Here is a 17,901-nt window from a genome sequence, read left to right as displayed (position 1 = left end):
GAAATATCAATAGATTTAAAAACTAAAAAATCTAAAAACAAAAAGAATTTCTGGAGTTGAAAAGCGTAATAACTGAAATGAAAAACTCCCTCTCTTCGTCCCCTCTACAAGACCACCCTGCCTTCAGACACCAGCTGCAAGCTTTGGGGTCCCCAGGCCCCTGCACTTCTGACCAACTGGCTACAAATTCTGGGTTTCTCACGGTACCTTCAGGTTGATAATAATTCTCTAGAATGACTCTCAGAACTAAGGAAAACACAATACTTAGGATTATAGTTTTATTATAAAGACTACAAATCAGGACCAGCCAAATGCAAAGACACATAAGACAAGGTCTGGGAGGGTCCCAAACCAGAAGCTTTCCTGTCGTCAGGACACGTTACCCTCCAGGCACCTCGCTGTGCATCACCAAACAGGAAGTGCCATCAAGCCTGTGTGTCCAGAATTTTTATTGGGGTTTTGTTATATAAGCATGATTGGTTTAATCTTTGGCTACATAATTAGATTCAATCTCTAACCCTCTTCTCCAGAGGTTGGAAGGTCAGGCTGATACCATGTAGCCCCAAACCCCAACCTTCTAATCACATAAGTGGTCTTTCTGGAGTGGCCAACCCCTATCCTGAAACTATCCAGGGGCTGACCACCTCGTTAGCATAAACTCACCTCATTAGCATAAATTCACCTTATTAGCATAAATATGCCTTAATAGCATGGAATTGGGTGTAGCCTAAGGAACCCAAGGAACCCAACATGAACAATAAAGAACCTCCTATCACTGGGGAAATTCCAAGGTTTTAGAGGCTTCCTGTCCAGAACCAAGACGAAGACCAAACAAATTCTTTATTATACAGCCCCTGACACTCTGAAAAAATATCTGCAGTTATCGCAATGCAACCAGTCCCGGAGTAGCATCCATGCTCTCTCGGCAACTCTGTTCTCCTTCAACCAAATTGACAGAACTTTCCCTGACTTTGAAGGGAAGAAGTGACTGTGTGCAAAACTATGGAAACTGAGTGATATGAACTTCTGATTTTTGAAAGGGAGGGAAGTCAGGACTGAGTGAGAACGTGGGTCGAGGAGCTACGCGGGACAAGCAAGACCAGCTTCGGGTCTGCTCCTAGGACTCCGCCTCCTCAGAGAAATCCAGCCATTCATTCCACAACTATGCATTAAACAAAAGTACTTGAAATAGCAGTGAAAAAACATTAAGGAAAATAAAAAAGCAAACTCTGCCACTGTGGTGCTTACGTTCCAGTGGAAATGAAAACAAATGGATCATGTATACAGTATGCGACCAGGTTTAGAGGCTAAATGGAGAAATATAAAGCAGAGAAGCTAAATAGGAAATGCCAGAGGGGTAGGGGTGGAAGTTAAGTCAAGAAAGTTCTCCCAGAGAAATGACACTGAAGTCAAGGAAGCAAGGGAGGAAATCCAGAGACTCAAGGAAAGACAGTCCCAGCACAAGGGAACCTGTGCAAAGGCCCTGGGGCAGGAGCAGGCCTGGGGCATTTGAGGAACAGCAGTGGGACTGGAGCAGAGAAATGGAAGGCGAGACAAGGGTCAGAGAGGGTGTAGGAGCCTGTGGGCTGTTGTAAGAATTTGGCTTTCACTCTCAATGGGATGGGAAGCCAGGGCAAGGTTCTGATCAGAGGGTTGACAGGATCTGATGATATTTTTAAAGTATTACTTGGCCTGTGTGCTCAAAAATCCACCGTTGGGGCCAAGGTAGAAGCAAAGTGATCAGCTGGGCTATTTCAATCATCTAAGCATGAAGGGACAAGCGGAGGAGGTGAGGAGTGATTGGGTGCTGGAGAGCCAGCGAAGACAGAGCCAGCAGGATTTGGAGCAAATCTGGGGATCAAAAAGAAGAGTCAGACAGCAAAAAGGATGCCCATACCCTCTCTGACATGGGCAGATTGGGGGAGAGGACCGGGAGTGTAGTTCGGAACATAACCCAGTTGAGGTATCACTCGGATACCCAGTGGTGAGGTTAGCGTAGAGGTGGACATGGGAGTCTGCTGAGTTTTGGAGAGGACCAGGCTACGGATGTACACTTGAGAACTGGCAGGATATAGAGGTAGTTAAAGCCGGAAGCCGGGAGGGCACCCTCCACAGGGAGCCCTGGAGTCCTCCCATGATGGCCTTAAGAGGTCAGGGCTACAGGGGCAGGGAAGTCATTATCACAAAACAAAGAGAATGGGCACCTTCAGGGCAGGGAGGCCGTTTGGGGAAGGAGCATGTGGCTTGTGGGGATGTTTCCGGGATGCCAGCAATTTTCTAGTTCTTGAGTTAAACGGGAATTATACGAGGGTTTGCTTTATATTAGCTTATTATGCTCACATTTATAGTTCATGCACTTTTGTGTATGTAGGTTATATTGCATAATTTTAAAAGTTTTGAGATGATAGATAGATAGTTAGACAGATAGATATTGGGCTAATAAGGAAAAACTAGGAGAATGAGACTGAATGGCCATAAATTATGTATGCTGAGCCACAGGGAGCTGTTTTTTGTTTTTGTTTTTGTTTTTTTACTATAGCTCAGGAGCTCCAGGGATCCTTTAAGGGGAAATGATTCTAACTCCCAAGGTAGAAGCTGTGTGGAGAGAGGGGTGGTGTCCAAAGACTGATGTGCATGAGCTTAACATCCCTGTTATGGTCTCCTAGCAACCAAAGAGGCTGGTAGCTGGGGACCCGCCCCCGACTGCACTGATATTCCTTGGGTTGCTCCTTTCATCATAATCTCACACCTGATCATGACGGAGCAACTTCCCTCTCAAGAGCATGTGCACGCTGAATTCCTTTCACCTTCTCAGCAGCTCTGTGAGGTACGTGGGGAAGATATCATTATTTCTCAATCTACAAGAAAGGACACCAAGATTCAGAGAAAATAGAACAAGGGGCCTTTGTTATCAGATTCAACCCCTTGTTTCCTGAGGAGAAAACCTGGGACTGAGGTCCAAGTTGTCTGACAACACAGGTCCATTTGGAGGAAGCGTTTTGGCCGCAACTGGCTCATCAACAGCTCCAGAGAATTAGGATAAAAAGAAAAATAAGATCTTAGTTTCATTAAGAAAGTAGTTTGACGTTGTGGATGATGGAAGGGGTCTTGGGAGCCTCCAGTGGTCCCTGGCCCACACTTGGAGAAGCACTGCTAGCCTAGAGCATCATTGGCCAAGTGGGAGATGGGTGTTACCTGGAGGAAAGGTGGGGCAGTAGCCTGGGGAACGTGGGTTTGGGGAGACACGGCATTGTTTCCACTTCTCTTAGGAGCTGGGCAGATCCTAGGAAGGCAGTGCGGGCTCAGGGTGATGAGGGGAGTGTGACTGTGGAGGGGAGAGGCTGAGGGCAAAATCCCCAGAGTCACAATGTGCCAACAGCCAGCTGTGGCTGGGAGGCCCAGGAAGGGAGGACCATGTGTGTGCTGTCTTAGTCAGCTCAGGCTGCTGTAACAAAATACCACTGACTAGGGGCTTAAACAAGTATTTATCTGTCAGAATTCTGGAGGCTGGAAGTCCAACATCAAGGTACTGGCAGATTCAGTTCCTGGGGACGACTCCCTTCCTGGCTTGCAGACGGCCGCTTTCTTGCTGTCACACGGCAGGAGGAGAAAGAGAGAGGGCTTGGATCGTCCTCTTTTCATAAAACCATGAATCCCACTGTGGAGGCTCCACACTCGTGACCTCATGTAACCCTCATCACCTCCCAAAGCCCATCTCCAATACCATCACACGGCTGGGGCATCAACATGCGAGTTTAGCTGGATGCGATTCAGCCCACAGCAGTGTTCCTGCCATTGTAATAATGAGCCCCTGGAGTTGGGGCCTTTTCTCTGAACCATGACTTCCTCAGAACTTCCCACCCTCTCCAGATTTTTTAAATAAGCCAACTGCCCTTGCAGGTTCTTGGGCGCCTTCTCCCCCAGGAATGAGGGGCTGGCCACATCATGATTGTGGATTTCTCTCCCTCCCCTGCGGTGCTGAACTGGGTCTGGGCACGCAGGAGCCTTGTAAATGCCAGTGGCTGGAATGAAATGGAGTCAGGCTGTGTCCTCAGTCAACCCGGCGCAACCCGGGCAGGCTGCTCCGCTCCGTGCTCTCTGGGAGCCTGCAGGGCTTTTGCTGCGCTGTGGCTGGAGTGGGGTGCAGGGGGACAGGTGCTGCCCAGATGCCAGCCCATCATGCAGCAGAAAAGCTCCCAATTTTGTCTGGCGCTCCCCCTCCCTGTTTCAGCGGCATCTTTGAGACGAGGTGGTCAGAGCTGGCAGAAGCCAGGTGTCTGGGAATGAGATTTGGACCAAATTTTTTTTAAACTTTTTTTCCTCTAGATGACTGTGCGAGGTGAGTCTCCCAGTCAGCAAGAAACTTTCTGGTGGAGGAGGGAAGTGGGAAGTGGGAGGAGCTGCAAAATTATAATGTGGGCGGAGCTTGTCTTCAGAACTTATCACCCCACGTTCTGTGGCTTTGCCAAGTTTCCAAGGTCCACTCTACCCCAGTCCCGTCCCACCTGTTCCCAGATGCCCTGGGGCTCCTCCTTGAACAAGAATTAAGCTGGTTTGCTGGGCTTGTATATTTCCCTCACCACGCCCACCTGGGCCAGCCTGGGACGCATTGCCCCTTCTCCTGCCCAGTCCTTACCCCCTTCGCACCCACCTCCCCAGCGCATGCATGCCCCTCAGACTCCACGTGCCCCCCAGGACTCTCCAGTCCCTCTGATCTCTGCTTGATGCACGGTGCCAGGCACTTAGACCTGAATCTCATATGAATCTCATATGACATTGGTTATTTAATGTCTATATGATTTTTCTCTCCCAAATCACAAATATAAGCCCCAAAGCACAATATATACCCAATAAAAGAACTGTATCAAATTTTATTTATTCCTAGTACCAATCCCTCTTCCAAAATCTGGCCATTACACACACACACACACACACACACACACACACACACACACACACACACACACATATACACACATGGAGACAGGTATGATGATATTCTAGGTGCTTTGTGAAAACTGTTCAGAAATAAAAAGACAAACCATAGACAGGGAGAAAGTCTTTGCAAAATACGTATCTGATAAAGTACAGTTTCCAGAATACACAAAAGACTCAAAACTCAACAATAAGAAAACAAACAACCCAATTAAAAAGTGGAGGAAATATCTGAAAAGATAATTCACCAAAAAAGGTAGGCAGATGGCAAATAAGCACATGAAAAAATGCTCCACATCATGTCATCAGAGACGTGTAGATTAAAACAACAATCAGACACCACTGCACACCTATTACAGTGGCCAAAATCCAGAACAGCAACATCATCAAATGCTGGTGAGGATGTGGGGCAAAGGAACTCTCTACTCATCTCTGTGTGAGGGAATGTCACTTTGGGAGACAGTTTCTTACAAAACTAACATACTCTTTTTTCCCCCATAATTACTCTGCTTTATGTGACTCCCCCACCGCCGCAATTGTTTTTATTGTGGTAAAATACGTATAACATGAAATTTGCCATCTTAAACATTTTCAGTGTACCATTCAGTGGTATTAAATATATTCATACTGTTGTGCAACCATCACCCCATCCATCCTCATAACTCTCTTATACATCTCATAACTCCATCTCCTACATCTTGTAAAACTGAAACTCTATACCCTTGAAACAATAACTCCCTGTCCCCTCTCCCCCCAGCCCCTGGCAACCACCATTCTATATCCTCTAAGTAGTAAAATCATACAGTACTTGTCTTTTTGTGACTGGTTTGTATCATTTAGCATCATGTCCTCAAGATTCATCCATGTTGTAGCATGTGAGAATTTCCTTCCTTTCTGAGGCAGCGTAATATTTCATTGTCTGTGTAAACCATTTAAACTAAACATGCTATTACCACATGATCCAGCAGTTGCTCTCCTTGATATTTACCCAAATGAGTTGAAAACTTATGTCCACACAAAAACCTGCACACGCATGTTTATGGAAGATTTTACTCATAATTATCAGAACTTGGAAGCAGTCAAGATGTCCTTTGGTAGGTGATGGATAAATAAACTGTGGTACATCCAGACAATGGAATATTACTCAGCCATAAAAAGAAATGAGCTATAAAGCCATGAAAAGATACAGAGAAACGTTAAATGCATATTACTGCATGGAAGAAACCAATCCGAAGAGGTTACATACTACATGATTCCAACTGTATGACATTCTGAAGAAGGCAAAACCATGGAGCCAGTCAAAGGATCAGTGGTTGCCGGGGGTTAGAGGAGAGGGTGGGATTAACCCATAGTGTAAGACCAAGAACGATTTTACATCCTAGAAAATAGATTATATGAATGAAATTATACTTTTAAAATAGGAAAACAGCGTAAGAATAAAAAGCTACAGATTTCTGGATCTGAAAAAGCCAGATAGGAGGGCCTGACAGATATCCAGGCAACACAGGACCACTAGAATATGTGAACGTGTGCTCCCTGGGGAAGGGCAGATGCATCCTAACCACTCCTGATACTTGTGCTTTCTGAGCAGATTTGTGACCCTTCTTGTGGTTAGAAGACCTCAATCTGGGTCTGGTTACAGCGCTGCTGCTGACCTGCCAAAGGGCTGTGACCCTGTCGACAGCCTTCTGGATCTTTGATTCCGTGTCTGAAAAGGAGATGCAAGGACCAGGTGTTCTCCAAAGACCCTTTGGTTTTGTAACTTGGAGCTGGAGAATGCAAGCGCTCAGTGCTGTGTGAGATGTGGACCACTAGGGGGAGCTGCCTCCCAGGAGAAAGTGTCCACACTCATTAAAAGTGGTTGTGAATCACATAGATCAATGGAATAGAATAGAGCGCCCAGAAATAAACCCAGGCACTTATGGTCCATTAATCTATGACAAAGGAGGCAAGAATATACAAAGGAGAAAAGACAGTGTCTTCAACAAGTGGTGTTGGGAAAGCTGGACAGCTACAAGTAAATCGATGAAATTAGAGCACTCCTTCACAATATAAACAAAAATAAACTCAAATGGATTAAAGACATAAATGTAAGACTGGAAACCATAAAATCCTAGAAGAAAACATAGGCATACAACTCTTTGACATAAATTGTAGCAATGTGTTTTGGATCTGTCTCCTAAAGCAAAATAAACAAAACCAAAAATAAACAAATGGGACTTAATTAAAATTAAAAGCTCTTACACAGCAAAGGAAACCACTGACAAAACAAAAAGACAATCTACTGATGGGAGAAAATATTTGCAAATGATATGACAGACAAGGGGTTAATATTCAAAATATATAAACAGCTCATACAACTCAACATCAAAAAACAAACATCCCAATGAAAAAATGGTCAGAAGACCTGAATAGAAATTTTTCTAGAGAAGACATACACATGGCCAACAGGCACATGAGAAGATGCTCAACATCACTAATCATCAGAAAAATGCAACTTGAAACCACAGTGAGGTATCACCTCACATCTGTCACAATGGCTATCATCAAAAAGTACACAAATAACAAATATTGGCAAGGATGCGGAGAAAAGGGTGCCTTGTACACTGTCGGTGGGAGTGGAAATTGACACAGCCACTGCGCAAACAGTATGGAGGTTCCTGAAAAAACTAAAAATAGATCTACCACGTGATCCAGCAATTCCACTCCTGGGTGAATATCTGAACAAAACAAAAATACTTATTCAAAAAGATACATGCACCTCAATATTCACAGCAGCATTATTTACAAAATATGGAAACAACCTAAGTGTCTATCAACAGACGAATGGATAAAGAAGATGTGGTGTGTATATAGACAATGGAATACTACTCAGCCATAAAACAGAATGAAAATGTTGCCATTAGCAACAACATGGTTGGACTTAAAAGGTATTATGCTTAGTGACATAAGTCAAAGAAAAACAAATACTGTATGATATCACTTATATGTGGAATCTAAAAAAATAAACTAGTGAATATAACAAAAAAGAAACAGACTCAGATATAGAGAGCAAGCTAGTGGTTACCAGTGGGGAGGGGAGGGGGGAAGGATGAGAGAGGGTAGGGGATCATGAGGTACAAACGACTAGGTGTAAAATAAATAAGCTACAAGGATATGTTGTACAGCACAGGGAAGATAGCCAGTATTTCATACTAACTATAAATGGAGTCTAACCTTTAAAAATTATGATTCACCATGTTGCACACCTGAAAGTTACATAATACTGTAAATCAACCATACCTTCATTTAAAAAAAATAAAATAAAAGTGTTTATGATTGAACCCTACAGATTTCTGAGTCAGAGAAAGCCAGATAGCAGGGCCTGCTAGACACCTGGCCAGTAAAGCACCCCCGGAACAGGGGAAATATTTGACCAACCTGACTCCTTGAACTACAGTCCGGTTCTCCAGGGCCAGATCCAGACCCACAGCCTGGCCCCTTGACAGACATTCCAAATCACTGTCCCAAAGGGCTGGACCAATGTTTGCCTGGTTGGTTGTTGGTTCCCCCTTTGACTTAACAAATAGGCAGGTTGGAGCCTCTTCTTGAGTTCCATGGAAGTAAATGACTGGTTTCTCCATTCTCATCAGTATGGGTACTCATTAATAACATCCACTAAAAATGATGTCTATTTTAATCATGTCCTTTTGTATTTCAAGTAAAACTTTTCAAGGGAAACTTTTTGGTTCCATCTGATTCACTTCAACAAACACTGATGGCTTGTGATATGTGCTGCTGAACCCAGAGGTTAAGGGTCACGGACTCATGGTTTCTGCACGCAAGGAGCTCATAACAGTCCTAGAAGAGGGGTAAATGGAATATACAGATAACAGGAACACGAAAAGGAAGCGATACATAGCGCAGGAATGATGCAAATTAAGTGCTGTGGAGTCAGGAGGAAGGCAGATCCTCCACTCCAAGTGTCCACATGGCGGCTCCAGCTCCCGGTTGCCTCCTCTGGGCCTCTGCCTGTGCCACCTCGCAGGTTGGCCCTTCCTGGCCTCCCCGCCCCCACTCCCATCGGCTGAAAGAGTGTGCATGCTTCCCTCGCCTTCTCCCCTCCTTACCCAGCTTGGGTTTTGTCTGCAGCGCTAGCCACCGCCTGACTCCCATGTTTCATTGGCCAGCACATCAGCGGGGCCTCCGCCAACTCGCAGGCTGTGCTTCCTCCATGGGACCTGTGCAGACCCTAGTTAGGAAGGTGATTAGGCAACAGACCTCAAGAGCCAAGGACTGATCCCCACGTCTTGGGAACGTGATTCCCATGGCCCTGGGGAGGTGAGGTGCGGAGTGGGCAGAGGGCCCTGCCTTCCCTTTGCCTGCGCCTTGTGGGGCCCCCAAGCTCTGCACACACAGGGGGTCTGCAGCAGTGCCCGGTCCTCCTCCCTGCAGGAGCGCTTGCCAAACAGCTACTTACACTTCAGTGCCACCCAGCAGGGACAGTTCTGTGTCCTCTGTGCATTTAGCCCTTTTCTTTCTTTAGGAGGTTTTGAGTAAGGTGTTTCCTACAGATGAGGCAGGCTGAGGCAAAGGAGGCACCCGTCCAGAGCAGAAAGTGGTGGAGCCACGATTGGAACCCAGGTCCTTGGACTGCAGAGGCGAGCTCTGAATCCGTGGTGTGGCTCCGCACAGAGCCTGGGAGATGGGGGTGGCATGGACGGACTTAGAGACAGGAAGCATATGGCCGTCACGTTGTTTCATCTAGAGAAAGAGTCTACTGTCTTCCTGAAGTGGTCTCCCATGTCTTTGGTTCAGTTCAACAAAAGTGCATCCATGAACTATTCTGTGCAAGCTTCAAATCCTCATTTTCCCTTGGGAGTGGGGGATGCAGGGACACAGGTGGATTTACTGAGGCCTCCAGTGTGCCGCTGCTTAGAACTTGCAGGAGGGGTCAGGCACCCGTTAGTGATCCCAGTTTGATCACTTATCAGCTCTGTGACTCTGGGGAAGTCACCTAGCCTCTCTGAGCCTTGGCTTCCTCATCTACAACAATTAGCAGACACCACACAGTAGCTATTGAATAAATATTATTTTCTCAAGCATAATTGTCCTGGTGTAATTTATACTAGTAATAAGTGGTAAACAACTTAATGTCTAATTGTAGAGAAATGATAGCATAGAACCTGGAATAGTCAAAACCCATTAAAAAGGACATTGAAAAAATGCACACTAAATAATTTAGTAAAAAAAAAAAGCTAGATATAAAAACTACATCTATAGTTTGGTCTTAAAAATATGAAGGAACTAGTCCAAAATGTGAAGTGTTTATCTGTGGGTGACAGGACATCAGGGTGACAAGATTCTTCATTATACTTTTTTTGTATTTTCTGAATGTTCCACCCAAAGCTTGCTTTTTTTCATAGTCAGACAAAACATTATTTACAAGGTTAGTTACTATTCATTTTATACCTTATTGGTTAATGCTGTAACAGGAAGGATAGGACAAGCAGGGGAGGAATCAGAGAAAAGGGTGAGGGAAAAGGAGAGAGCCCCGTCCCACTGGCATTTATTGAGCATCTTCTGTGTGCAGGGTGTTGACTGTAACAGCTGAGTGAGATGGCAAAGAACTAAGTGTTGCTGGGCAGACAGGCAAGGAAACGGCATGTGCAAAGGCCCTGAGGTTTGAAACAGGCAGAGGACACGGGGGAGATGGGTAAGATGGAAATGGCCTTGGGGAGGGCCCATCACCTGCATAAAGGGGTTCAGGCTACATCCCAAGGGCCTTGGAGTTACTGTGGGCTTTTTCTTTTTCAGTTGAAATTTTAATTGAGATAACTGTAGATTCACATGCAGTCGTAAGAAATTATACGGAGATAGCCTTCAGTTTGCCCAGTTTCCCCTACTGGTGACATTTTGCAAAACTATAAGACAAAAAGCACAACCAGAATACTGACACTGATGCAATCCACCGATCTTATTCAGATTTCCTCAGTGTTACTTGTATTTTGTGTCTGTAGTGTGTGTGTGCTTGTGTATGTTAAGTTCATACGGTTTTACCACCTGAGTAACATCTTTTATCCACCACCACAGTCAAGATACTGAATAGTTTCAACAGCACAGGAACCCCAATGGCCCTTTTAGAGCCACGCCCACCTCCCTCCTGTTCCTTCTCCTCCACAGCTTGCCAGACCAGGGGGTGATTCAGTGTGGAGGGAAAGGAGGGCTGAAGAGAGCTCACCCGGGTTGGGATGGGCTCTGAGTTAGGGTGCTAAGTTTGTGGCTTGCTAGGTGAGCTGTGGTTGAAGGTAGGATGTCCTAGGGACCACTTGATTTACAGATTCAAAAGGTGAGGAGAGAAGTCTGAGCTGGACTCTGGGATCGGGAGTCACCACCTATCAGGGCTGGAGCTGTCGGTTTGCTTGGGAGGGAGTGGAGCAGGAGGAGAGGATTGAGGAAGGAGACGAGGAGGAGAATCACCACCTTAATGACACAGACTCAATCTGCTGACAGTCCCCTTCGGGGTTCAGCCTGCACAGAGGCCCACAGACGGGTGCCTTGTTTTACAGCTGGCTGCTTCCTGCCTGGCCAAACCTTGCTCTTGCTTAAGGAGCCCTGGGAATCGCCTCGGAGGGCTCCCTCAGCCCGCATGACCCCTCACTTGGTCCCCAGTGTGAGCTCAGAGCCAGGCGTGGAATGTCCTTCTGCACAATATGCACCCTTAGCTATGAACCTTTCAAGCCCCTCAGCGCACGGGGGGAAGGACCTTAGAGGTCACTGAACCCGAAGTCTCTAATTTACAAAGGAGAAAACTGATTCTCAGAGGAGGGAGAGGCTTGGGTGAGGCTGTAGACGTGATCTTCTGGAAGAAAGGGCATCTGTATTTCCCTTTCGAAACTGCCTTCCCCACAGAGGAGAAACCCGGGCAAGCCGGATGAAAGTTTCTGACCGCTTTCATTCATCAGGTTTTATTGAGCGTCTACTACGTGCCAGCAGGGATCGCTGGGCTCTCTGAATAGGGAGATTGATTAGGCACAGACCCTAATGCTGGTGGATAAGGACACCGAAGGGTTAAATTCCGCGAGCTCTGCGGGGGGTGGGGGGGGATAGTGTAGAGGAATCTCCCAGAGGAAAAGCCCGCTCCCGGGTTCTCAGGCTCCGGAAACCTGGGCGAGAAGAGCCTGGGAAGGGCTGTCCCGGGGGCGCGCGGCCTCCCCCGCAGAGCCCCTCCGTCCGCGGGAGCGGCCGCTCTCGGGTTACAACAAAGGGGCAGGAGGCCGGGCCTGCTGCGGGGGCCGCCTTCAGGGAAGGGGGAGGGTCCGGGGAGGGGTTTGCCGTCGACGCGGCTTAAAAGTACCGGGAAAAGAGTTAAGGAGCGACTCCAGCCCGCGGCTTCCTAAAGTTGGAGCTCGCTCACTTTCTCCGGAGAAGTCGGCACGTCCCCTCTGCTCAGGATAGGGGCTCCGCGGATACCGGCGCAGAGAGGGGCCACCGTGGAAAACCGGCTCCAGCCGAGCCAGTTCGCACCCCTGCGGCCAAGTAAGTGCGCTGCCTTCGCCTCGCCCTCCCCACGGCGGTTCGCGGGAAAGCGGGGGTGTCCGGGCGGGGGTCTCCGGGCCCCCTCCCTCGCAGGGCCGCCTCTTAGCGGTGCTTCGGGTTCCCGGAACCCGAGCAGCGGGCACACAGAGCAAAGGCTCCTTGCTCAGAGACGCGAGGACGTGCATGCTGACGGGTCCTCCTCCGGACTCGGGTGGACCCACCCAGCCCCACCTCGCCTGAACCCGGGAAGCCCACACAGCTGGCGCGCCCGCGGGAGCAGGGCGCTCGGTTCGTTGCTCTCCAGCGGCGCCTGTGACCGGGCCGGACAGAGCCCGTCGAGATTCATTGCGCGCTAGGTGCCTAGGAGGGTGCAGCGTGGGGGCCACTGGGGACTGCGCTGGTGCCCAGAGTTCTGGCTTTTGAGGATGTGGAGTGCGCAGGGGACGGGGACGCACTGGGGTATCCCCGGAGCTGTGGCTTTGGGGATGTGAAGCACGTGGGACTGGAGGGAGTTGGGGGGGGGTAGATGGGGCATGGGGCTAGGGCTGCGCCTGGGAGCTTTAGCGCCACTGCCTGGAATTTTCTCCCCAGCCTGCCGGAAAGGCTGAGCGCGGGAGCGCCCTGAGCCCTGTGGGTGGAGAGGTGCGGTCTGCGCCCCAGTATTCATTACTGGCTCGTCCGGGTACCAGGAAACCTCTCCCGCTGTTACTACCGGGAGGCCCTGGGGTAGGAAGGAGCCAGCACTAGCGAATCCACGGAACGTACGTGCAGCGTCGCCTCGGGGTTAATCCCGGTCTTGTGCGGAGGGTCCCCTAGTCCTCCGCGCTCGCAACTTTTACGCAGGCGCTTTAGACACAGCGCTTCCTCTCCCTCCGCCCCCCGCCCCCACCCCAATCTGGAAGAGCTGCTTGCCTGCGGTGTCGCTGTAAATCAGCGCCGGAATAGAAATGATTAGAAGAAACAAGCGAGATTCCTTTCTCTCAGTCATCTGCCATCCCAAAACCCAGCGGGGGTGGGGTGAGGGGACGCCGCGAAGCACTGCGGGGGAAGGGGACTGAACTTCAGGGCTAGGAAACCTAAGTCCTGACAAGAGGAGAGATATGCGTGGAAGTCAGAAACATGCCCCCAGTTAATTTCGTCCCCTGAAATCTTGGAACTGAGGAGAGTTTAAAATCAGGCCAGTCGTTTCTTTTGGCAGAAGGAAAAACGTGCTGAAGCTCAGGGCTGTTCCTTTAATTCAGGCCTCGCTCCTACCCTACCGCTAGCCTGACCGGGAACCCCAAAAGGCCATGTGTCACCCTTGGTGGAATTACTTAGTTATTTATGGTGTATTATGTATCTCATCGTCAGGAATGGGGCTTGGGACGAAGACGAAGGGTTCCTTTCCCTGGTCAATTCCCAGATGAACGACTGACTCCCGGGACCCTCTCTTAGCTAAACTATTCACCTCCCACCCTCTTTGTCTTGTTCCCCTCTCTCGTCCCTAGTATCTGTCCCTGGAATGACCATCAAACCCATAGCAAAGTGCGTGCACGCCCTGGGCCTCTGGTAGCTCTTGGGGCCCAAGGGAATGCTAAGTGGTGCATGTGTGCGCATGCGCGTGCATCTTTTTGTGACTTTGTGTTAAAAAGTGACTTGGTCTAAGGTCGCTAGCCATGAAGTGACAGAGCTGAATAGGAAACTCATGTCTGAAGATAAAGCGTCAACTTGACATTACAGGTTGGCTGATATTTTGTTGCACAGCAGACGAGAGGTTTTGTGAAGAAGTTTCCATCTAGCTCCTTTACAGCTGGGCTCCTTGCCAGGCCTCTCCTGGCCTTTTCCCAAGTCCTTGTCCTACGACTGCTGGATGACCAGTGTGCAAGGGTCTTGTGAGTGAGACAGATTTTCTATGCCCTGGAGGTGATCATTAGTGAAGTTTTCTAGGGTCCTAGAAAGTTCTGCATTGTTTATTTAAAATTTATTTTTATTCTGAAAAATTTCAAATATGCACACTAGTAGGCAGAAGGCCCCCATACACGTCTCACACAGCTTCAGCAGTTCTCCATGTTTTGCCACACTTGCTTCAAATATCCCCTTCCTATTTCTCTTTCACTGAAGTGTTTTAAAGTAAACCCCAGACATAAAATCATTCCATCCCTACAGATTTCAGTGTGATCTCTAAAAATATTTAACAACCATTATGCCATCAATACACTTCAGAAAATTAACAATAATCCTTTGGTATCATCTAATACCCAGTCCATATTCCAGTTTTCTCCCAAATGTCTTTTTACAGTTGATCTGAGTTCTGCTGAGTTTTATGACTTAGGTTCATATTGTATGTTATTATTTTCAAACCACTTTTCTATCCACCATGTTATCTGATTATTACAATTTCCCACTAAAGAGTGAGGTGGGTTTTATTGAATTCATTTTGTAGTTGAGTAAACTGGCCAAACAGATAAGCTGTCCAGATGGCCCGGCTGGCGACTAGCAGACCTGACCCAGCCTCCTGATTCCTGGGCAGTGGTGGTTCTGTTTTTCAGTGCTGCTCATGGAATATCAGCTGTTCTCTGAAGCGTTCATCTTGGCCCTGGCTTCATCCCGGGCTTATCCCTTCCTATGCACCTGCTATGAGAAATCCCAGTGTAAATATTTAATAATTGGCCATTTGGAAAGAAGTCAGCTGCAGAGTCAGGAAGCCTGGGCGTATTTCCCCATCATTGTAAAACTGTATGAAAGCAACTCACCTCTCGTGAACTCAGGGTGGCCCTCTCTGAACTAGGAACCATCAGCCGTCCCCGTTCTCTGGCTCCTAGTTCTGAAAGCAGGGTGAGTGAAATGACTGTAGTTGGAATTCCTGGAAGAGACAAAGGCCCCAGAAAGAAATCTCATTGAGAACAATTACCCCTCACTGATCATTGCCCAAGTATTTGGCAGCTGGTATCCTTAGTTGGAAGCTGCTAAACTCGATGGCAGAGAAAAAGCTCCCCTCTGAAGTCCTTCATTTATGGGCAACTTTGTTTATTCTACCATTGTCTGATGAGGATACAGAATGCCAGAACTTTTTACTTTTAGCATTTTCACTCCTTGTGTTTATTTGCTTTGGAAAGGGGTGGTGTCAAGGTCATTTTCACATCTTATTAATGGAACTCATGCATTGGAATTCTCCTTCCTTGACTGGCTGTGTGGGAAAAATGGAATCTCTTATTTCTTGACTCCTAGATTTTCTGCTCTTACATTCATGACCCTGAAATAGACATCGAATGAACAGACCTTCCACAAAACAGCCAGTTAGGGACAGAGAAACCGGTCGCTCCAATCCCATTATTCAAGCATAGGAACGCAAAAGGGCCAAGCATTAGCCTTTAACCACACTGTCCTCTGGCAGCCGTGAGCTCTCTTCCCCTTCAGCTAACAGGCTGTCCCTGTGGGGGCAGAATACCTTGGTGATTCCCCATCGGCAGCTGCCATTGCTTTCTCCTTTTTATCGTTTTGGGAGCTTTAGGAGGTATGGTTTCCCTCTCACGGGCCTGCTGAGGTTCAGAACAGCTTGTAATGACTCTTGTTCATTTCCCCCTGGAAGGGGCGCTGTGGTCAGTCTGCATGGCTGCGTCACACACACCCCCTGCACTCTGGACCCTGGGCCCACCAGGCCTCAGATGGAGTGGCCATTGAACCAGCAGGACTAGAATTGTGCGCCAGCAAAGGGAGAATCAGGCCGATGCCTGGAGAGACAGGTCCACAGCAATGCGCTACTTACCTTCTAAGTCTCTGCCAGGTCTAGCTTGAAGTGAGTCTTCAGACCTTCTCCTGCTAGTCATTCAGCCATCCTCCTGCGGGAGCATGCGCGTGCTGGCCAGGTGTGCCAGCGAGCCTGCCCCCGCCTCTGGCATCGTGAAGTCTTTAGGCACCAGCATCACCCTTGCAGAACAAGCACTTACTCGAGGGTGATGAAGCATGATGGTGACAGTTTAGATAAGACTTCTGTCCAGAGTTTTAAACACTCCTTTTGTGCTTCCCGTGGCGGAAACAATGTACCCAGATAAGTGTGTGTGGCAAACACTGGTGTTGAATGAGAACTAACCCAGCAGGTAATGAGGATGTGATTAGAATCACAGCCAGTAAGTTCTTCATGCCCAGGCCTTTTTGATGCCTTCACTTGAACATTATAATATATTATATGCACATGGGGGTACATTTTCTTTTTAGTTTTTTCATGGTCAGAGTCTCTGTCAGGCAAGGAGACACTGGTGGCCCTGTAGCCGTTTCCATGGCAACAGCTCCCATATGTCCTCCTTCATGTCACCAACATAATGCTTGAGTACCTTCTGAGAAAAGAATGCTGCTTTCCTATAAAGCATATGCTTAAAGAGAAGATCGCTTTTGTCAGTGACTTGTGAACAGCTTAATTTGCTCAATTTCTTTATACTGCCTTCTTGAACTTGGACCCAAGAACTTCCCCTCACCACCCCCAGCCTTGTCCTGGGGCATCACTGATGTCTTGAGATAAACATAGCACAGCTTTCCAGAGTGTTTGCATGACTCATGATCTAGTAAAAAAAGATGCTTTTCTAAATATAAATGTAAAGCTCTTCTAAAACAAACACAAATGTAAATTTGAGTAAAGTACCTTTTTAAAGTAACCTCCTCCCCCAAGAATAGCAGACTTAAGTACTGTGGCACCAATCATACGCTTACAACTGGACAAACTTTTGTTTTTATTGTGGTAAAATAGACATAAGATAAAGCTCACCATGTTTAGGTATTACATTCACATTGCTGTGCAACCATCACCACCATCCATTTCAGAATTTTTTCATTTTCCAGAATGAAACTCTTAACTCTTCATTCTCCCGTCACCCTGGCAACCACCATTCTGCTTTCTGTCTCTATGATTTTGACTGAACACTTCATATAAGTGGAATCATATAGTGACTTGTCTTTTTGTGACTTGTTTATTTCACTTAACGTATTGTCTTCGAGCTCGGTCTGTGTTATAGCATATGTCAGAATGTCCTTTCTTTTTAAGGCTGGATAATCTTTCGTTATTTGTATTTACCACATTTTGTTTATCCTTCATCCATCCATGAACGGTTGCTTCCACTTTGGGTAATTGGGAATTACGCTGCTACGAACTGAGGTGTACATATAGCTCTGTTCTGGGTGAGCTTTTACAAAATGAACATACCCGTGTAACTACCACCGAGGTCAAGAATAAGACATTGCCCAGAGTGCACAGATGTAAAGGTAAAATGGGAGATCTCAAATACATTCGTTGCGTGCATGTGGCTGCTTCCACAACACCTCAGGGGCTCAGGACTGGATGATCGTTTTCTCTACCATGAGACGATTTAGGACAGATGTTTGAAAAACCCAAAACCTTTTATAATCTGAAAGGCAACAAGATTAGTTGTGAGATTTAAGCAACTTCTTTCCTTAAAATGTCTAGGGAAAATAGCACAA

At 47.3% G+C, this 17,901-nt stretch overlaps 1 protein-coding gene across 1 annotated transcript in view; it reads left to right on the top strand.

The window, feature by feature from the left end:
• The first annotated feature begins 12,189 nt into the window (after window positions 1-12,189).
• Window positions 12,190-17,901, top strand: part of LOXL2 (lysyl oxidase like 2) — an 89,614-nt gene continuing 83,902 nt past the window's right edge. Inside the window, exon 1 of the mRNA XM_031442208.2 lies at window positions 12,190-12,453. The gene's annotated coding sequence lies outside the window, so the exon portion shown is untranslated. The remainder of the gene's footprint in view (window positions 12,454-17,901) is intronic.

Source organism: Camelus dromedarius, chromosome 36, assembly GCF_036321535.1.
Source record: "Camelus dromedarius isolate mCamDro1 chromosome 36, mCamDro1.pat, whole genome shotgun sequence".
Taxonomy (NCBI): Eukaryota; Metazoa; Chordata; class Mammalia; order Artiodactyla; family Camelidae; genus Camelus; species Camelus dromedarius.
This window is presented reverse-complemented; position numbering and strand designations above follow the sequence as displayed.